This window comes from Paramormyrops kingsleyae, chromosome 23 (genome assembly GCF_048594095.1).
Source record: "Paramormyrops kingsleyae isolate MSU_618 chromosome 23, PKINGS_0.4, whole genome shotgun sequence".
Lineage (NCBI taxonomy): Eukaryota > Metazoa > Chordata > Actinopteri > Osteoglossiformes > Mormyridae > Paramormyrops > Paramormyrops kingsleyae.
The window spans coordinates 2,962,415-2,984,222 of record NC_132819.1 but is presented as its reverse complement, the minus strand read 5'-3'; the positions used below and the strand labels follow the sequence as shown (position 1 = coordinate 2,984,222).

The 21,808-nt window shown below is 41.3% G+C and overlaps 12 non-coding genes across 12 annotated transcripts; all 12 read left to right on the top strand.

Annotated features, from left to right (window-relative positions):
• The first annotated feature begins 703 nt into the window (after positions 1–703).
• On the top strand, positions 704–775 carry trnah-gug (transfer RNA histidin (anticodon GUG)). Its single transcript has one exon. It is a non-coding gene; the product is annotated as a tRNA-His (tRNA).
• Positions 776–2,669: 1,894 nt separating this feature from the next.
• trnah-gug (transfer RNA histidin (anticodon GUG)) lies at positions 2,670–2,741 on the top strand. Its single transcript has one exon. It is a non-coding gene; the product is annotated as a tRNA-His (tRNA).
• Positions 2,742–4,635: 1,894 nt separating this feature from the next.
• On the top strand, positions 4,636–4,707 carry trnah-gug (transfer RNA histidin (anticodon GUG)). Its single transcript has one exon. It is a non-coding gene; the product is annotated as a tRNA-His (tRNA).
• A 2,876-nt stretch (positions 4,708–7,583) lies between these two features.
• Positions 7,584–7,655, top strand: trnah-gug (transfer RNA histidin (anticodon GUG)). The gene has a single exon. It is a non-coding gene; the product is annotated as a tRNA-His (tRNA).
• Positions 7,656–8,566: 911 nt separating this feature from the next.
• Positions 8,567–8,638, top strand: trnah-gug (transfer RNA histidin (anticodon GUG)). The gene has a single exon. It is a non-coding gene; the product is annotated as a tRNA-His (tRNA).
• A 911-nt stretch (positions 8,639–9,549) lies between these two features.
• Positions 9,550–9,621, top strand: trnah-gug (transfer RNA histidin (anticodon GUG)). The gene has a single exon. It is a non-coding gene; the product is annotated as a tRNA-His (tRNA).
• Positions 9,622–11,515: 1,894 nt separating this feature from the next.
• On the top strand, positions 11,516–11,587 carry trnah-gug (transfer RNA histidin (anticodon GUG)). Its single transcript has one exon. It is a non-coding gene; the product is annotated as a tRNA-His (tRNA).
• Positions 11,588–12,497: 910 nt separating this feature from the next.
• trnah-gug (transfer RNA histidin (anticodon GUG)) lies at positions 12,498–12,569 on the top strand. The gene has a single exon. It is a non-coding gene; the product is annotated as a tRNA-His (tRNA).
• A 3,860-nt stretch (positions 12,570–16,429) lies between these two features.
• trnah-gug (transfer RNA histidin (anticodon GUG)) lies at positions 16,430–16,501 on the top strand. The gene has a single exon. It is a non-coding gene; the product is annotated as a tRNA-His (tRNA).
• A 1,894-nt stretch (positions 16,502–18,395) lies between these two features.
• trnah-gug (transfer RNA histidin (anticodon GUG)) lies at positions 18,396–18,467 on the top strand. Its single transcript has one exon. It is a non-coding gene; the product is annotated as a tRNA-His (tRNA).
• Positions 18,468–19,378: 911 nt separating this feature from the next.
• Positions 19,379–19,450, top strand: trnah-gug (transfer RNA histidin (anticodon GUG)). The gene has a single exon. It is a non-coding gene; the product is annotated as a tRNA-His (tRNA).
• A 1,894-nt stretch (positions 19,451–21,344) lies between these two features.
• On the top strand, positions 21,345–21,416 carry trnah-gug (transfer RNA histidin (anticodon GUG)). The gene has a single exon. It is a non-coding gene; the product is annotated as a tRNA-His (tRNA).
• The last annotated feature ends 392 nt before the right edge of the window (positions 21,417–21,808 follow it).

Genomic DNA, 21,808 nt, shown 5'->3' with positions numbered 1-21,808 from the left:
GAAGTGCTCATTGTCATCACTATAGCTGAAAAGGTGTAAGTGACAAGAGGAAAGAAAAACTGCGTTCTACCAGTTAATACATCATAAAACGGAATTTGCGGCCAGTGGTGGACATATGGCAAAATTCAAACAGTAATTGGTGACTATGTATAATTCATTAGCGCACAATGGCACGAAGATAAGTTGTATGAATGGATTGATTTCTGTTCCGATGATCCAATCTCGCTTTGATTTTTCAAAACCTCGCGCTGTGCAGAATGTAATTGATTCAGCAATAAGAAGCTGGATCCGGGATGTGCCAGTTATAAATTCGGTATGGAACTGTCGTCCAGCACCTGTTTTTTTACGTTTCAGAAAGCGGCCGATATCTTCCGAAAACAACGAATCAAACGAACAAACCATATCTGCTGAAAAGAGTGCAAGCTTCGTATATTTGAAATGTTGCGTATTGAAAAAAATCTTTTGGCAATACATTATCATTTGATATAATGGTCATCACATATGAATTGTACTCTGTGATATTCCATAGGTGGTGACTGTGTAAAATGGCAATGATCTCTTATTACATTAACCAGTGGTCACTAAGAGCTGTATTGTCATTAGGGGAAGAAAATGAATACTCCACTTGTCGGTGGTCATTTTAATAAGGACATGGATGAATGGCATCCTTGTGGTGTTGTTTGGCTAATGACTGTCCAAAGCGGCCGTGATCGTATAGTGGTTAGTACTCTGCGTTGTGGCCGCAGCAACCCCGGTTCGAATCCGGGTCACGGCAGGTGTATCGCCCACTCATATTAGATTTCAATGCATTTACTTCCAAGTGGATGCGTGGTTTTCTGGATACGCGCCACAAATGTTACAGGAGTCTTCGCGTTCTCATCCTGTTTACCTGTGGTGATATTGATGTTGGGCTTTTGACAGGCAGAATCTCAGTACTTTGGAAATTAGAAGCAAACAAGATGCACCTGAGTAAGGCAAGTCCCGAAGTGCTCATTGTCATCACTATAGCTGAAAAGGTGTAAGTGACAAGAGGAAAGAAAAACTGCGTTCTACCAGTTAATACATCATAAAACGGAATTTGCGGCCAGTGGTGGACATATGGCAAAATTCAAATAGTAATTGGTGACTATGTATAATTCATTAGCGCACAATGGCACGAAGATAAGTTGTATGAATGGATTGATTTCTGTTCCGATGATCCAATCTCGCTTTGATTTTTCAATACCTCGCGCTGTGCAGAATGTAATTGATTCAGCAATAAGAAGCTGGATCCGGGATGTGCCAGTTATAAATTCGGTATGGAACTGTCGTCCAGCACCTGTTTTTTTACATTTCAGAAAGCGGCCGATATCTTCCGAAAACAACGAATCAAACGAACAAACCATATCTGCTGAAAAGAGTGCAAGCTTCTTATAGTTGAAATGTTGCGTATTGAAAAAAATCTTTTGGCAATACATTATCATTTGATATAATGGTCATCACATATGAATTGTACTCTGTGATATTCCATAGGTGGTGACTGTGTAAAATGGCAATGATCTCTTATTACATTAACCAGTGGTCACTAAGAGCTGTATTGTCATTAGGGGAAGAAAATGAATACTCCACTTGTCGGTGGTCATTTTAATAAGGACATGGATGAATGGCATCCTTGTGGTGTTGTTTGGCTAATGACTGTCCAAAGCGGCCGTGATCGTATAGTGGTTAGTACTCTGCGTTGTGGCCGCAGCAACCCCGGTTCGAATCCGGCTCACGGCAGGTGTATCGCCCATTCATATTAGATTTCAATGCATTTACTTCCAAGTGGATGCGTGGTTTTCTGGATACGCGCCACAAATGTTACAGGAGTCTTCGCGTTCTCATCCTGTTTACCTGTGGTGATATTGATGTTGGACTTTTGACGGGCAGAATCTCAGTACTTTGGAAATTAGAAGCAAACAAGATGCACCTGAGTAAGGCAAGTCCCGAAGTGCTCATTGTCATCACTATAGCTGAAAAGGTGTAAGTGACAAGAGGAAAGAAAAACTGCGTTTTACCAGTTAATACATCATAAAACGGAATTTGCGGCCAGTGGTGGACATATGGCAAAATTCAAAGAGTAATTGGTGACTATGTATAATTCATTAGCGCACAATGGCACGAAGATAAGTTGTATGAATGGATTGATTTCTGTTCCGATGATCCAATCTCGCTTTGATTTTTCAAAACCTCGCGCTGTGCAGAATGTAATTGATTCAGCAATAAGAAGCTGGATCCGGGATGTGCCAGTTATAAATTCGGTATGGAACTGTCGTCCAGCACCTGTTTTTTTACATTTCAGAAAGCGGCCGATATCTTCCGAAAACAACGAATCAAACGAACAAACCATATCTGCTGAAAAGAGTGCAAGCTTCGTATAGTTGAAATGTTGCGTATTGAAAAAAATCTTTTGGCAATACATTATCATTTGATATAATGGTCATCACATATGAATTGTACTCTGTGATATTCCATAGGTGGTGACTGTGTAAAATGGCAATGATCTCTTATTACATTAACCAGTGGTCACTAAGAGCTGTATTGTCATTAGGGGAAGAAAATGAATACTCCACTTGTCGGTGGTCATTTTAATAAGGACATGGATGAATGGCATCCTTGTGGTGTTGTTTGGCTAATGACTGTCCAAAGCGGCCGTGATCGTATAGTGGTCAGTACTCTGCGTTGTGGTCGCAGCAACCCCGGTTCGAATCCGGGTCACGGCAGGTGTATCGCCCAGTCATATTGGATTTCAATGCATTTACTTCCAAGTGGATGCGTTGTTTTCTGGATACGCGCCACAAATGTTACAGGAGTCTTCGCGTTCTCATCCTGTTTACCTGTGGTGATATTGATGTTGGACTTTTGACGGGCAGAATCTCAGTACTTTGGAAATTAGAAGCAAACAAGATGCACCTGAGTAAGGCAAGTCCCGAAGTGCTCATTGTCATCACTATAGCTGAAAAGGTGTAAGTGACAAGAGGAAAGAAAAACTGCGTACTACCAGTTAATACATCATAAAACGGAATTTGCGGCCAGTGGTGGACATATGGCAAAATTCAAAGAGTAATTGGTGACTATGTATAATTCATTAGCGCACAATGGCACGAAGATAAGTTGTATGAATGGATTGATTTCTGTTCCGATGATCCAATCTCGCTTTGATTTTTCAAAACCTCGCGCTGTGCAGAATATAATTGATTCAGCAATAAGAACCTGGATCCAGGATGTGCCAGTTATATATTCGGGGTGCAACTGTCGTCCAGTACCTGTTTTTTTACATTTCAGAAAGCGGCCGATATCTTCCGAAAACAACGAATCAAACGAACAAACCATATCTGCTGAAAAGAGTGCAAGCTTCGTATAGTTGAAATGTTGCGTATTGAAAAAAATCTTTTGGCAATACATTATCATTTGATATAATGGTCATCACATATGAATTGTACTCTGTGATATTCCATAGGTGGTGACTGTGTAAAATGGCAATGATCTCTTATTACATTAACCAGTGGTCACTAAGAGCTGTATTGTCATTAGGGGAAGAAAATGAATACTCCACTTGTCGGTGGTCATTTTAATAAGGACATGGATGAATGGCATCCTTGTGGTGTTGTTTGGCTAATGACTGTCCAAAGCGGCCGTGATCGTATAGTGGTCAGTACTCTGCGTTGTGGTCGCAGCAACCCCTGTTCGAATCCGGGTCACGGCAGGTGTATCGCCCACTCATATTAGATTTTAATGCATTTACTTCCAAGTGGATGCGTGGTTTTCTGGATACGCGCCACAAATGTTACAGGAGTCTTCGCGTTCTCATCCTGTTTACCTGTGGTGATATTGATGTTGGACTTTTGACGGGCAGAATCTCAGTACTTTGGAAATTAGAAGCAAACAAGATGCACCTGAGTAAGGCAAGTCCCGAAGTGCTCATTGTCATCACTATAGCTGAAAAGGTGTAAGTGACAAGAGGAAAGAAAAACTGCGTTCTACCAGTTAATACATCATAAAACGGAATTTGCGGCCAGTGGTGGACATATGGCAAAATTCAAACAGTAATTGGTGACTTTGTATAATTCATTAGCGCACAATGGCACGATGATAAGTTGTATGAATGGATTGATTTCTGTTCCGATGATCCAATCTCGCTTTGATTTTTCAAAACCTCGCGCTGTGCAGAATGTGATTGGTTAAGCAATAAGAAGCTGGATCCGGGATGTGCCAGTTATAAATTCGGTATGGAACTGTCGTCCAGCACCTGTTTTTTTACATTTCAGAAAGCGGCCGATATCTTCCGAAAACAACGAATCAAACGAACAAACCATATCTGCTGAAAAGAGTGCAAGCTTCGTATAGTTGAAATGTTGCGTATTGAAAAAAATCTTTTGGCAATACATTATCATTTGATATAATGGTCATCACATATGAATTGTACTCTGTGATATTCCATAGGTGGTGACTGTGTAAAATGGCAATGATCTCTTATTACATTAACCAGTGGTCACTAAGAGCTGTATTGTCATTAGGGGAAGAAAATGAATACTCCACTTGTCGGTGGTCATTTTAATAAGGACATGGATGAATGGCATCCTTGTGGTGTTGTTTGGCTAATGACTGTCCAAAGCGGCCGTGATCGTATAGTGGTCAGTACTCTGCGTTGTGGTCGCAGCAACCCCGGTTCGAATCCGGGTCACGGCAGGTGTATCGCCCAGTCATATTGGATTTCAATGCATTTACTTCCAAGTGGATGCGTTGTTTTCTGGATACGCGCCACAAATGTTACAGGAGTCTTCGCGTTCTCATCCTGTTTACCTGTGGTGATATTGATGTTGGACTTTTGACGGGCAGAATCTCAGTACTTTGGAAATTAGAAGCAAACAAGATGCACCTGAGTAAGGCAAGTCCCGAAGTGCTCATTGTCATCACTATAGCTGAAAAGGTGTAAGTGACAAGAGGAAAGAAAAACTGCGTACTACCAGTTAATACATCATAAAACGGAATTTGCGGCCAGTGGTGGACATATGGCAAAATTCAAAGAGTAATTGGTGACTATGTATAATTCATTAGCGCACAATGGCACGAAGATAAGTTGTATGAATGGATTGATTTCTGTTCCGATGATCCAATCTCGCTTTGATTTTTCAAAACCTCGCGCTGTGCAGAATATAATTGATTCAGCAATAAGAACCTGGATCCAGGATGTGCCAGTTATATATTCGGGGTGCAACTGTCGTCCAGTACCTGTTTTTTTACATTTCAGAAAGCGGCCGATATCTTCCGAAAACAACGAATCAAACGAACAAACCAAATCTGCTGAAAAGAGTGCAAGCTTCGTATAGTTGAAATGTTGCGTATTGAAAAAAATCTTTTGGCAATACATTATCATTTGATATAATGGTCATCACATATGAATTGTACTCTGTGATATTCCATAGGTGGTGACTGTGTAAAATGGCAATGATCTCTTATTACATTAACCAGTGGTCACTAAGAGCTGTATTGTCATTAGGGGAAGAAAATGAATACTCCACTTGTCGGTGGTCATTTTAATAAGGACATGGATGAATGGCATCCTTGTGGTGTTGTTTGGCTAATGACTGTCCAAAGCGGCCGTGATCGTATAGTGGTCAGTACTCTGCGTTGTGGTCGCAGCAACCCCTGTACGAATCCGGGTCACGGCAGGTGTATCGCCCACTCATATTAGATTTTAATGCATTTACTTCCAAGTGGATGCGTGGTTTTCTGGATACGCGCCACAAATGTTACAGGAGTCTTCGCGTTCTCATCCTGTTTACCTGTGGTGATATTGATGTTGGACTTTTGACGGGCAGAATCTCAGTACTTTGGAAATTAGAAGCAAACAAGATGCACCTGAGTAAGGCAAGTCCCGAAGTGCTCATTGTCATCACTATAGCTGAAAAGGTGTAAGTGACAAGAGGAAAGAAAAACTGCGTTCTACCAGTTAATACATCATAAATCGGAATTTGCGGCCAGTGGTGGACATATGGCAAAATTCAAACAGTAATTGGTGACTTTGTATAATTCATTAGCGCACAATGGCACGATGATAAGTTGTATGAATGGATTGATTTCTGTTCCGATGATCCAATCTCGCTTTGATTTTTCAAAACCTCGCGCTGTGCAGAATGTGATTGGTTAAGCAATAAGAACCTGGATCCAGGATGTGCCAGTTATATATTCGGGGTGCAACTGTCGTCCAGTACCTGTTTTTTTACATTCCAGAAAGCGGCCGATATCTTCCGAAAACAACGAATCAAACGAACAAACCATATCTGCTGAAAAGAGTGCAAGCTTCGTATATTTGAAATGTTGCGTATTGAAAAAAATCTTTTGGCAATACATTATCATTTGATATAATGGTCATCACATATGAATTGTACTCTGTGATATTCCATAGGTGGTGACTGTGTAAAATGGCAATGATCTCTTATTACATTAACCAGTGGTCACTAAGAGCTGTATTGTCATTAGGGGAAGAAAATGAATACTCCACTTGTCGGTGGTCATTTTAATAAGGACATGGATGAATGGCATCCTTGTGGTGTTGTTTGGCTAATGACTGTCCAAAGCGGCCGTGATCGTATAGTGGTCAGTACTCTGCGTTGTGGTCGCAGCAACTCCGGTTCGAATCCCGGTCACGGCAGGTGAATCGCCCACTCATATTGGATTTCAATGCATTTACTTCCAAGTGGATGCGTGGTTTTCTGGATACGCGCCACAAATGTTACAGGAGTCTTCGCGTTCTCATCCTGTTTACCTGTGGTGATATTGATGTTGGACTTTTGACGGGCAGAATCTCAGTACTTTGGAAATTAGAAGCAAACAAGATGCACCTGAGTAAGGCAAGTCCCGAAGTGCTCATTGTCATCACTATAGCTGAAAAGGTGTAAGTGACAAGAGGAAAGAAAAACTGCGTTCTACCAGTTAATACATCATAAAACGGAATTTGCGGCCAGTGGTGGACATATGGCAAATTTCAAACAGTAATTGGTGACTTTGTATAATTCATTAGCGCACAATGGCACGATGATAAGTTGTATGAATGGATTGATTTCTGTTCCGATGATCCAATCTCGCTTTGATTTTTCAAAACCTCGCGCTGTGCAGAATGTAATTGATTCAGCAATAAGAAGCTGGATCCGGGATGTGCCAGTTATAAATTCGGTATGGAACTGTCGTCCAGCACCTGTTTTTTACATTTCAGAAAGCGGCCGATATCTTCCGAAAACAACGAATCAAACGAACAAACCATATCTGCTGAAAAGAGTGCAAGCTTCGTATAGTTGAAATGTTGCGTATTGAAAAAAATCTTTTGGCAATACATTATCATTTCATATAATGGTCATCACATATGAATTGTACTCTGTGATATTCCATAGGTGGTGACTGTGTAAAATGGCAATGCTCTCTTATTACATTTACCAGTGGTCACTAAGAGCTGTATTGTCATTAGGGGAAGAAAATGAATACTCCACTTGTCGGTGGTCATTTTAATAAGGACATGGATGAATGGCATCCTTGTGGTGTTGTTTGGCTAATGACTGTCCAAAGCGGCCGTGATCGTATAGTGGTCAGTACTCTGCGTTGTGGTCGCAGCAACCCCGGTTCGAATCCGGGTCACGGCAGGTGTATCGCCCACTCATATTAGATTTTAATGCATTTACTTCCAAGTGGATGCGTGGTTTTCTGGATACGCGCCACAAATGTTACAGGAGTCTTCGCGTTCTCATCCTGTTTACCTGTGGTGATATTGATGTTGGACTTTTGACGGGCAGAATCTCAGTACTTTGGAAATTAGAAGCAAACAAGATGCACCTGAGTAAGGCAAGTCCCGAAGTGCTCATTGTCATCACTATAGCTGAAAAGGTGTAAGTGACAAGAGGAAAGAAAAACTGCGTTCTACCAGTTAATACATCATAAAACGGAATTTGCGGTCAGTGGTGGACATATGGCAAAATTCAAACAGTAATTGGTGACTTTGTATAATTCATTAGCGCACAATGGCACGATGATAAGTTATATGAATGGATTGATTTCTGTTCCGATGATCCAATCTCGCTTTGATTTTTCAAAACCTCGCGCTGTGCAGAATGTGATTGGTTAAGCAATAAGAAGCTGGATCCGGGATGTGCCAGTTATAAATTCGGTATGGAACTGTCGTCCAGCACCTGTTTTTTTACATTTCAGAAAGCGGCCGATATCTTCCGAAAACAACGAATCAAACGAACAAACCATATCTGCTGAAAAGAGTGCAAGCTTCGTATAGTTGAAATGTTGCGTATTGAAAAAAATCTTTTGGCAATACATTATCATTTGATATAATGGTCATCACATATGAATTGTACTCTGTGATATTCCATAGGTGGTGACTGTGTAAAATGGCAATGATCTCTTATTACATTAACCAGTGGTCACTAAGAGCTGTATTGTCATTAGGGGAAGAAAATGAATACTCCACTTGTCGGTGGTCATTTTAATAAGGACATGGATGAATGGCATCCTTGTGGTGTTGTTTGGCTAATGACTGTCCAAAGCGGCCGTGATCGTATAGTGGTCAGTACTCTGCGTTGTGGTCGCAGCAACCCCGGTTCGAATCCGGGTCACGGCAGGTGTATCGCCCAGTCATATTGGATTTCAATGCATTTACTTCCAAGTGGATGCGTTGTTTTCTGGATACGCGCCACAAATGTTACAGGAGTCTTCGCGTTCTCATCCTGTTTACCTGTGGTGATATTGATGTTGGACTTTTGACGGGCAGAATCTCAGTACTTTGGAAATTAGAAGCAAACAAGATGCACCTGAGTAAGGCAAGTCCCGAAGTGCTCATTGTCATCACTATAGCTGAAAAGGTGTAAGTGACAAGAGGAAAGAAAAACTGCGTACTACCAGTTAATACATCATAAAACGGAATTTGCGGCCAGTGGTGGACATATGGCAAAATTCAAAGAGTAATTGGTGACTATGTATAATTCATTAGCGCACAATGGCACGAAGATAAGTTGTATGAATGGATTGATTTCTGTTCCGATGATCCAATCTCGCTTTGATTTTTCAAAACCTCGCGCTGTGCAGAATATAATTGATTCAGCAATAAGAACCTGGATCCAGGATGTGCCAGTTATATATTCGGGGTGCAACTGTCGTCCAGTACCTGTTTTTTTACATTTCAGAAAGCGGCCGATATCTTCCGAAAACAACGAATCAAACGAACAAACCATATCTGCTGAAAAGAGTGCAAGCTTCGTATAGTTGAAATGTTGCGTATTGAAAAAAATCTTTTGGCAATACATTATCATTTCATATAATGGTCATCACATATGAATTGTACTCTGTGATATTCCATAGGTGGTGACTGTGTAAAATGGCAATGCTCTCTTATTACATTAACCAGTGGTCACTAAGAGCTGTATTGTCATTAGGGGAAGAAAATGAATACTCCACTTGTCGGTGGTCATTTTAATAAGGACATGGATGAATGGCATCCTTGTGGTGTTGTTTGGCTAATGACTGTCCAAAGCGGCCGTGATCGTATAGTGGTCAGTACTCTGCGTTGTGGTCGCAGCAACCCCGGTTCGAATCCGGGTCACGGCAGGTGAATCGCCCACTCATATTGGATTTCAATGCATTTACTTCCAAGTGGATGCGTGGTTTTCTGGATACGCGCCACAAATGTTACAGGAGTCTTCGCGTTCTCATCCTGTTTACCTGTGGTGATATTGATGTTGGATTTTTGACGGGCAGAATCTCAGTACTTTGGAAAATAGAAGCAAACAAGATGCACCTGAGTAAGGCAAGTCCCGAAGTGCTCATTGTCATCACTATAGCTGAAAAGGTGTAAGTGACAAGAGGAAAGAAAAACTGCGTTCTACCAGTTAATACATCATAAAACGGAATTTGCGGCCAGTGGTGGACATATGGCAAAATTCAAACAGTAATTGGTGACTTTGTATAATTCATTAGCGCACAATGGCACGATGATAAGTTGTATGAATGGATTGATTTCTGTTCCGATGATCCAATCTCGCTTTGATTTTTCAAAACCTCGCGCTGTGCAGAATGTGATTGGTTAAGCAATAAGAACCTGGATCCAGGATGTGCCAGTTATATATTCGGGGTGCAACTGTCGTCCAGTACCTGTTTTTTTACATTCCAGAAAGCGGCCGATATCTTCCGAAAACAACGAATCAAACGAACAAACCATATCTGCTGAAAAGAGTGCAAGCTTCGTATATTTGAAATGTTGCGTATTGAAAAAAATCTTTTGGCAATACATTATCATTTGATATAATGGTCATCACATATGAATTGTACTCTGTGATATTCCATAGGTGGTGACTGTGTAAAATGGCAATGATCTCTTATTACATTAACCAGTGGTCACTAAGAGCTGTATTGTCATTAGGGGAAGAAAATGAATACTCCACTTGTCGGTGGTCATTTTAATAAGGACATGGATGAATGGCATCCTTGTGGTGTTGTTTGGCTAATGACTGTCCAAAGCGGCCGTGATCGTATAGTGGTCAGTACTCTGCGTTGTGGTCGCAGCAACTCCGGTTCGAATCCGGGTCACGGCAGGTGTATCGCCCACTCATGTTGGATTTCAATGCATTTACTTCCAAGTGGATGCGTGGTTTTCTGGATACGCGCCACAAATGTTACAGGAGTCTTCGCGTTCTCATCCTGTTTACCTGTGGTGATATTGATGTTGGACTTTTGACGGGCAGAATCTCAGTACTTTGGAAATTAGAAGCAAACAAGATGCACCTGAGTAAGGCAAGTCCCGAAGTGCTCATTGTCATCACTATAGCTGAAAAGGTGTAAGTGACAAGAGGAAAGAAAAACTGCGTTCTACCAGTTAATACATCATAAAACGGAATTTGCGGCCAGTGGTGGACATATGGCAAAATTCAAACAGTAATTGGTGACTTTGTATAATTCATTAGCGCACAATGGCACGATGATAAGTTGTATGAATGGATTGATTTCTGTTCCGATGATCCAATCTCGCTTTGATTTTTCAAAACCTCGCGCTGTGCAGAATGTGATTGGTTAAGCAATAAGAACCTGGATCCAGGATGTGCCAGTTATATATTCGGGGTGCAACTGTCGTCCAGTACCTGTTTTTTTACATTTCAGAAAGCGGCCGATATCTTCCGAAAACAACGAATCAAACGAACAAACCATATCTGCTGAAAAGAGTGCAAGCTTCGTATATTTGAAATGTTGCGTATTGAAAAAAATCTTTTGGCAATACATTATCATTTGATATAATGGTCATCACATATGAATTGTACTCTGTGATATTCCATAGGTGGTGACTGTGTAAAATGGCAATGATCTCTTATTACATTAACCAGTGGTCACTAAGAGCTGTATTGTCATTAGGGGAAGAAAATGAATACTCCACTTGTCGGTGGTCATTTTAATAAGGACATGTATGAATGGCATCCTTGTGGTGTTGTTTGGCTAATGACTGTCCAAAGCGGCCGTGATCGTATAGTGGTCAGTACTCTGCGTTGTGGTCGCAGCAACCCCGGTTCGAATCCGGGTCACGGCAGGTGAATCGCCCACTCATATTGGATTTCAATGCATTTACTTCCAAGTGGATGCGTGGTTTTCTGGATACGCGCCACAAATGTTACAGGAGTCTTCGCGTTCTCATCCTGTTTACCTGTGGTGATATTGATGTTGGACTTTTGACGGGCAGAATCTCAGTACTTTGGAAATTAGAAGCAAACAAGATGCACCTGAGTAAGGCAAGTCCCGAAGTGCTCATTGTCATCACTATAGCTGAAAAGGTGTAAGTGACAAGAGGAAAGAAAAACTGCGTTCTACCAGTTAATACATCATAAAACGGAATTTGCGGCCAGTGGTGGACATATGGCAAAATTCAAACAGTAATTGGTGACTTTGTATAATTCATTAGCGCACAATGGCACGATGATAAGTTGTATGAATGGATTGATTTCTGTTCCGATGATCCAATCTCGCTTTGATTTTTCAAAACCTCGCGCTGTGCAGAATGTGATTGGTTAAGCAATAAGAAGCTGGATCCGGGATGTGCCAGTTATAAATTCGGTATGGAACTGTCGTCCAGCACCTGTTTTTTTACATTTCAGAAAGCGGCCGATATCTTCCGAAAACAACGAATCAAACGAACAAACCATATCTGCTGAAAAGAGTGCAAGCTTCGTATAGTTGAAATGTTGCGTATTGAAAAAAACTTTTGGCAATACATTATCATTTGATATAATGGTCATCACATATGAATTGTACTCTGTGATATTCCATAGGTGGTGACTGTGTAAAATGGCAATGATCTCTTATTACATTAACCAGTGGTCACTAAGAGCTGTATTGTCATTAGGGGAAGAAAATGAATACTCCACTTGTCGGTGGTCATTTTAATAAGGACATGGATGAATGGCATCCTTGTGGTGTTGTTTGGCTAATGACTGTCCAAAGCGGCCGTGATCGTATAGTGGTCAGTACTCTGCGTTGTGGTCGCAGCAACCCCGGTTCGAATCCGGGTCACGGCAGGTGTATCGCCCAGTCATATTGGATTTCAATGCATTTACTTCCAAGTGGATGCGTTGTTTTCTGGATACGCGCCACAAATGTTACAGGAGTCTTCGCGTTCTCATCCTGTTTACCTGTGGTGATATTGATGTTGGACTTTTGACGGGCAGAATCTCAGTACTTTGGAAATTAGAAGCAAACAAGATGCACCTGAGTAAGGCAAGTCCCGAAGTGCTCATTGTCATCACTATAGCTGAAAAGGTGTAAGTGACAAGAGGAAAGAAAAACTGCGTACTACCAGTTAATACATCATAAAACGGAATTTGCGGCCAGTGGTGGACATATGGCAAAATTCAAAGAGTAATTGGTGACTATGTATAATTCATTAGCGCACAATGGCACGAAGATAAGTTGTATGAATGGATTGATTTCTGTTCCGATGATCCAATCTCGCTTTGATTTTTCAAAACCTCGCGCTGTGCAGAATATAATTGATTCAGCAATAAGAACCTGGATCCAGGATGTGCCAGTTATATATTCGGGGTGCAACTGTCGTCCAGTACCTGTTTTTTTACATTTCAGAAAGCGGCCGATATCTTCCGAAAACAACGAATCAAACGAACAAACCATATCTGCTGAAAAGAGTGCAAGCTTCGTATAGTTGAAATGTTGCGTATTGAAAAAAATCTTTTGGCAATACATTATCATTTGATATAATGGTCATCACATATGAATTGTACTCTGTGATATTCCATAGGTGGTGACTGTGTAAAATGGCAATGATCTCTTATTACATTAACCAGTGGTCACTAAGAGCTGTATTGTCATTAGGGGAAGAAAATGAATACTCCACTTGTCGGTGGTCATTTTAATAAGGACATGGATGAATGGCATCCTTGTGGTGTTGTTTGGCTAATGACTGTCCAAAGCGGCCGTGATCGTATAGTGGTCAGTACTCTGCGTTGTGGTCGCAGCAACCCCTGTACGAATCCGGGTCACGGCAGGTGTATCGCCCACTCATATTAGATTTTAATGCATTTACTTCCAAGTGGATGCGTGGTTTTCTGGATACGCGCCACAAATGTTACAGGAGTCTTCGCGTTCTCATCCTGTTTACCTGTGGTGATATTGATGTTGGACTTTTGACGGGCAGAATCTCAGTACTTTGGAAATTAGAAGCAAACAAGATGCACCTGAGTAAGGCAAGTCCCGAAGTGCTCATTGTCATCACTATAGCTGAAAAGGTGTAAGTGACAAGAGGAAAGAAAAACTGCGTTCTACCAGTTAATACATCATAAAACGGAATTTGCGGCCAGTGGTGGACATATGGCAAAATTCAAACAGTAATTGGTGACTTTGTATAATTCATTAGCGCACAATGGCACGATGATAAGTTGTATGAATGGATTGATTTCTGTTCCGATGATCCAATCTCGCTTTGATTTTTCAAAACCTCGCGCTGTGCAGAATGTGATTGGTTAAGCAATAAGAACCTGGATCCAGGATGTGCCAGTTATATATTCGGGGTGCAACTGTCGTCCAGTACCTGTTTTTTTACATTCCAGAAAGCGGCCGATATCTTCCGAAAACAACGAATCAAACGAACAAACCATATCTGCTGAAAAGAGTGCAAGCTTCGTATATTTGAAATGTTGCGTATTGAAAAAAATCTTTTGGCAATACATTATCATTTGATATAATGGTCATCACATATGAATTGTACTCTGTGATATTCCATAGGTGGTGACTGTGTAAAATGGCAATGATCTCTTATTACATTAACCAGTGGTCACTAAGAGCTGTATTGTCATTAGGGGAAGAAAATGAATACTCCACTTGTCGGTGGTCATTTTAATAAGGACATGGATGAATGGCATCCTTGTGGTGTTGTTTGGCTAATGACTGTCCAAAGCGGCCGTGATCGTATAGTGGTCAGTACTCTGCGTTGTGGTCGCAGCAACCCCTGTTCGAATCCGGGTCACGGCAGGTGTATCGCCCACTCATATTAGATTTTAATGCATTTACTTCCAAGTGGATGCGTGGTTTTCTGGATACGCGCCACAAATGTTACAGGAGTCTTCGCGTTCTCATCCTGTTTACCTGTGGTGATATTGATGTTGGACTTTTGACGGGCAGAATCTCAGTACTTTGGAAATTAGAAGCAAACAAGATGCACCTGAGTAAGGCAAGTCCCGAAGTGCTCATTGTCATCACTATAGCTGAAAAGGTGTAAGTGACAAGAGGAAAGAAAAACTGCGTTCTACCAGTTAATACATCATAAAACGGAATTTGCGGCCAGTGGTGGACATATGGCAAAATTCAAACAGTAATTGGTGACTTTGTATAATTCATTAGCGCACAATGGCACGATGATAAGTTGTATGAATGGATTGATTTCTGTTCCGATGATCCAATCTCGCTTTGATTTTTCAAAACCTCGCGCTGTGCAGAATGTGATTGGTTAAGCAATAAGAACCTGGATCCAGGATGTGCCAGTTATATATTCGGGGTGCAACTGTCGTCCAGTACCTGTTTTTTTACATTCCAGAAAGCGGCCGATATCTTCCGAAAACAACGAATCAAACGAACAAACCATATCTGCTGAAAAGAGTGCAAGCTTCGTATATTTGAAATGTTGCGTATTGAAAAAAATCTTTTGGCAATACATTATCATTTGATATAATGGTCATCACATATGAATTGTACTCTGTGATATTCCATAGGTGGTGACTGTGTAAAATGGCAATGATCTCTTATTACATTAACCAGTGGTCACTAAGAGCTGTATTGTCATTAGGGGAAGAAAATGAATACTCCACTTGTCGGTGGTCATTTTAATAAGGACATGGATGAATGGCATCCTTGTGGTGTTGTTTGGCTAATGACTGTCCAAAGCGGCCGTGATCGTATAGTGGTCAGTACTCTGCGTTGTGGTCGCAGCAACTCCGGTTCGAATCCGGGTCACGGCAGGTGTATCGCCCACTCATGTTGGATTTCAATGCATTTACTTCCAAGTGGATGCGTGGTTTTCTGGATACGCGCCACAAATGTTACAGGAGTCTTCGCGTTCTCATCCTGTTTACCTGTGGTGATATTGATGTTGGACTTTTGACGGGCAGAATCTCAGTACTTTGGAAATTAGAAGCAAACAAGATGCACCTGAGTAAGGCAAGTCCCGAAGTGCTCATTGTCATCACTATAGCTGAAAAGGTGTAAGTGACAAGAGGAAAGAAAAACTGCGTTCTACCAGTTAATACATCATAAAACGGAATTTGCGGCCAGTGGTGGACATATGGCAAAATTCAAACAGTAATTGGTGACTTTGTATAATTCATTAGCGCACAATGGCACGATGATAAGTTGTATGAATGGATTGATTTCTGTTCCGATGATCCAATCTCGCTTTGATTTTTCAAAACCTCGCGCTGTGCAGAATGTGATTGGTTAAGCAATAAGAACCTGGATCCAGGATGTGCCAGTTATATATTCGGGGTGCAACTGTCGTCCAGTACCTGTTTTTTTACATTTCAGAAAGCGGCCGATATCTTCCGAAAACAACGAATCAAACGAACAAACCATATCTGCTGAAAAGAGTGCAAGCTTCGTATATTTGAAATGTTGCGTATTGAAAAAAATCTTTTGGCAATACATTATCATTTGATATAATGGTCATCACATATGAATTGTACTCTGTGATATTCCATAGGTGGTGACTGTGTAAAATGGCAATGATCTCTTATTACATTAACCAGTGGTCACTAAGAGCTGTATTGTCATTAGGGGAAGAAAATGAATACTCCACTTGTCGGTGGTCATTTTAATAAGGACATGTATGAATGGCATCCTTGTGGTGTTGTTTGGCTAATGACTGTCCAAAGCGGCCGTGATCGTATAGTGGTCAGTACTCTGCGTTGTGGTCGCAGCAACCCCGGTTCGAATCCGGGTCACGGCAGGTGAATCGCCCACTCATATTGGATTTCAATGCATTTACTTCCAAGTGGATGCGTGGTTTTCTGGATACGCGCCACAAATGTTACAGGAGTCTTCGCGTTCTCATCCTGTTTACCTGTGGTGATATTGATGTTGGACTTTTGACGGGCAGAATCTCAGTACTTTGGAAATTAGAAGCAAACAAGATGCACCTGAGTAAGGCAAGTCCCGAAGTGCTCATTGTCATCACTATAGCTGAAAAGGTGTAAGTGACAAGAGGAAAGAAAAACTGCGTTCTACCAGTTAATACATCATAAAACGGAATTTGCGGCCAGTGGTGGACATATGGCAAAATTCAAACAGTAATTGGTGACTTTGTATAATTCATTAGCGCACAATGGCACGATGATAAGTTGTATGAATGGATTGATTTCTGTTCCGATGATCCAATCTCGCTTTGATTTTTCAAAACCTCGCGCTGTGCAGAATGTGATTGGTTAAGCAATAAGAACCTGGATCCAGGATGTGCCAGTTATATATTCGGGGTGCAACTGTCGTCCAGTACCTGTTTTTTTACATTCCAGAAAGCGGCCGATATCTTCCGAAAACAACGAATCAAACGAACAAACCATATCTGCTGAAAAGAGTGCAAGCTTCGTATATTTGAAATGTTGCGTATTGAAAAAAATCTTTTGGCAATACATTATCATTTGATATAATGGTCATCACATATGAATTGTACTCTGTGATATTCCATAGGTGGTGACTGTGTAAAATGGCAATGATCTCTTATTACATTAACCAGTGGTCACTAAGAGCTGTATTGTCATTAGGGGAAGAAAATGAATACTCCACTTGTCGGTGGTCATTTTAATAAGGACATGGATGAATGGCATCCTTGTGGTGTTGTTTGGCTAATGACTGTCCAAAGCGGCCGTGATCGTATAGTGGTCAGTACTCTGCGTTGTGGTCGCAGCAACTCCGGTTCGAATCCGGGTCACGGCAGGTGTATCGCCCACTCATGTTGGATTTCAATGCATTTACTTCCAAGTGGATGCGTGGTTTTCTGGATACGCGCCACAAATGTTACAGGAGTCTTCGCGTTCTCATCCTGTTTACCTGTGGTGATATTGATGTTGGACTTTTGACGGGCAGAATCTCAGTACTTTGGAAATTAGAAGCAAACAAGATGCACCTGAGTAAGGCAAGTCCCGAAGTGCTCATTGTCATCACTATAGCTGAAAAGGTGTAAGTGACAAGAGGAAAGAAAAACTGCGTTCTACCAGTTAATACATCATAAAACGGAATTTGCGGCCAGTGGTGGACATATGGCAAAATTCAAACAGTAATTGGTGACTTTGTATAATTCATTAGCGCACAATGGCACGATGATAAGTTGTATGAATGGATTGATTTCTGTTCCGATGATCCAATCTCGCTTTGATTTTTCAAAACCTCGCGCTGTGCAGAATGTGATTGGTTAAGCAATAAGAACCTGGATCCAGGATGTGCCAGTTATATATTCGGGGTGCAACTGTCGTCCAGTACCTGTTTTTTTACATTCCAGAAAGCGGCCGATATCTTCCGAAAACAACGAATCAAACGAACAAACCATATCTGCTGAAAAGAGTGCAAGCTTCGTATATTTGAAATGTTGCGTATTGAAAAAAATCTTTTGGCAATACATTATCATTTGATATAATGGTCATCACATATGAATTGTACTCTGTGATATTCCATAGGTGGTGACTGTGTAAAATGGCAATGATCTCTTATTACATTAACCAGTGGTCACTAAGAGCTGTATTGTCATTAGGGGAAGAAAATGAATACTCCACTTGTCGGTGGTCATTTTAATAAGGACATGGATGAATGGCATCCTTGTGGTGTTGTTTGGCTAATGACTGTCCAAAGCGGCCGTGATCGTATAGTGGTCAGTACTCTGCGTTGTGGTCGCAGCAACCCCGGTTCGAATCCGGGTCACGGCAGGTGTATCGCCCACTCATATTGGATTTCAATGCATTTACTTCCAAGTGGATGCGTGGTTTTCTGGATACGCGCCACAAATGTTACAGGAGTCTTCGCGTTCTCATCCTGTTTACCTGTGGTGATATTGATGTTGGACTTTTGACGGGCAGAATCTCAGTACTTTGGAAATTAGAAGCAAACAAGATGCACCTGAGTAAGGCAAGTCCCGAAGTGCTCATTGTCATCACTATAGCTGAAAAGGTGTAAGTGACAAGAGGAAAGAAAAACTGCGTTCTACCAGTTAATACATCATAAAACGGAATTTGCGGCCAGTGGTGGACATATGGCAAAATTCAAACAGTAATTGGTGACTTTGTATAATTCATTAGCGCACAATGGCACGATGATAAGTTGTATGAATGGATTGATTTCTGTTCCGATGATCCAATCTCGCTTTGATTTTTCAAAACCTCGCGCTGTGCAGAATGTGATTGGTTAAGCAATAAGAACCTGGATCCAGGATGTGCCAGTTATATATTCGGGGTGCAACTGTCGTCCAGTACCTGTTTTTTTACATTTCAGAAAGCGGCCGATATCTTCCGAAAACAACGAATCAAACGAACAAACCATATCTGCTGAAAAGAGTGCAAGCTTCGTATATTTGAAATGTTGCGTATTGAAAAAAATCTTTTGGCAATACATTATCATTTGATATAATGGTCATCACATATGAATTGTACTCTGTGATATTCCATAGGTGGTGACTGTGTAAAATGGCAATGATCTCTTATTACATTAACCAGTGGTCACTAAGAGCTGTATTGTCATTAGGGGAAGAAAATGAATACTCCACTTGTCGGTGGTCATTTTAATAAGGACATGGATGAATGGCATCCTTGTGGTGTTGTTTGGCTAATGACTGTCCAAAGCGGCCGTGATCGTATAGTGGTCAGTACTCTGCGTTGTGGTCGCAGCAACCCCGGTTCGAATCCGGGTCACGGCAGGTGAATCGCCCACTCATATTGGATTTCAATGCATTTACTTCCAAGTGGATGCGTGGTTTTCTGGATACGCGCCACAAATGTTACAGGAGTCTTCGCGTTCTCATCCTGTTTACCTGTGGTGATATTGATGTTGGACTTTTGACGGGCAGAATCTCAGTACTTTGGAAATTAGAAGCAAACAAGATGCACCTGAGTAAGGCAAGTCCCGAAGTGCTCATTGTCATCACTATAGCTGAAAAGGTGTAAGTGACAAGAGGAAAGAAAAACTGCGTTCTACCAGTTAATACATCATAAAACGGAATTTGCGGCCAGTGGTGGACATATGGCAAAATTCAAACAGTAATTGGTGACTTTGTATAATTCATTAGCGCACAATGGCTCGATGATAAGTTGTATGAATCGATTGATTTCTGTTCCGATGATCCAATCTCGCTTTGATTTTTCAAAACCTCGCGCTGTGCAGAATGTGATTGGTTAAGCAATAAGAACCTGGATCCAGGATGTGCCAGTTATATATTCGGGGTGCAACTGTCGTCCAGTACCTGTTTTTTTACATTTCAGAAAGCGGCCGATATCTTCCGAAAACAACGAATCAAACGAACAAACCATATCTGCTGAAAAGAGTGCAAGCTTCGTATATTTGAAATGTTGCGTATTGAAAAAAATCTTTTGGCAATACATTATCATTTGATATAATGGTCATCACATATGAATTGTACTCTGTGATATTCCATAGGTGGTGACTGTGTAAAATGGCAATGATCTCTTATTACATTAACCAGTGGTCACTAAGAGCTGTATTGTCATTAGGGGAAGAAAATGAATACTCCACTTGTCGGTGGTCATTTTAATAAGGACATGGATGAATGGCATCCTTGTGGTGTTGTTTGGCTAATGACTGTCCAAAGCGGCCGTGATCGCATAGTGGTCAGTACTCTGCGTTGTGGTCGCAGCAACTCCGGTTCGAATCCGGGTCACGGCAGGTGAATCGCCCACTCATATTGGATTTCAATGCATTTACTTCCAAGTGGATGCGTGGTTTTCTGGATACGCGCCACAAATGTTACAGGAGTCTTCGCGTTCTCATCCTGTTTACCTGTGGTGATATTGATGTTGGACTTTTGACGGGCAGAATCTCAGTACTTTGGAAATTAGAAGCAAACAAGATGCACCTGAGTAAGGCAAGTCCCGAAGTGCTCATTGTCATCACTATAGCTGAAAAGGTGTAAGTGACAAGAGGAAAGAAAAACTGCGTTCTACCAGTTAATACATCATAAAACGGAATTTGCGGCCAGTGGTGGACATATGGCAAAATTCAAACAGTAATTGGTGACTTTGTATAATTCATTAGCGCACAATGGCACGATGATAAGTTGTATGAATGGATTGATTTCTGTTCCGATGATCCAATCTCGCTTTGATTTTTCAAAACCTCGCGCTGTGCAGAATGTGATTGGTTAAGCAATAAGAACCTGGATCCAGGATGTGCCAGTTATATATTCGGGGTGCAACTGTCGTCCAGTACCTGTTTTTTTACATTTCAGAAAGCGGCCGATATCTTCCGAAAACAACGAATCAAACGAACAAACCATATCTGCTGAAAAGAGTGCAAGCTTCGTATATTTGAAATGTTGCGTATTGAAAAAAATCTTTTGGCAATACATTATCATTTGATATAATGGTCATCACATATGAATTGTACTCTGTGATATTCCATAGGTGGTGACTGTGTAAAATGGCAATGATCTCTTATTACATTAACCAGTGGTCACTAAGAGCTGTATTGTCATTAGGGGAAGAAAATGAATACTCCACTTGTCGGTGGTCATTTTAATAAGGACATGGATGAATGGCATCCTTGTGGTGTTGTTTGGCTAATGACTGTCCAAAGCGGCCGTGATCGTATAGTGGTCAGTACTCTGCGTTGTGGTCGCAGCAACCCCGGTTCGAATCCGGGTCACGGCAGGTGAATCGCCCACTCATATTGGATTTCAATGCATTTACTTCCAAGTGGATGCGTGGTTTTCTGGATACGCGCCACAAATGTTACAGGAGTCTTCGCGTTCTCATCCTGTTTACCTGTGGTGATATTGATGTTGGACTTTTGACGGGCAGAATCTCAGTACTTTGGAAATTAGAAGCAAACAAGATGCACCTGAGTAAGGCAAGTCCCGAAGTGCTCATTGTCATCACTATAGCTGAAAAGGTGTAAGTGACAAGAGGAAAGAAAAACTGCGTTCTACCAGTTAATACATCATAAAACGGAATTTGTGGCCAGTGGTGGACATATGGCAAAATTCAAACAGTAATTGGTGACTTTGTATAATTCATTAGCGCACAATGGCTCGATGATAAGT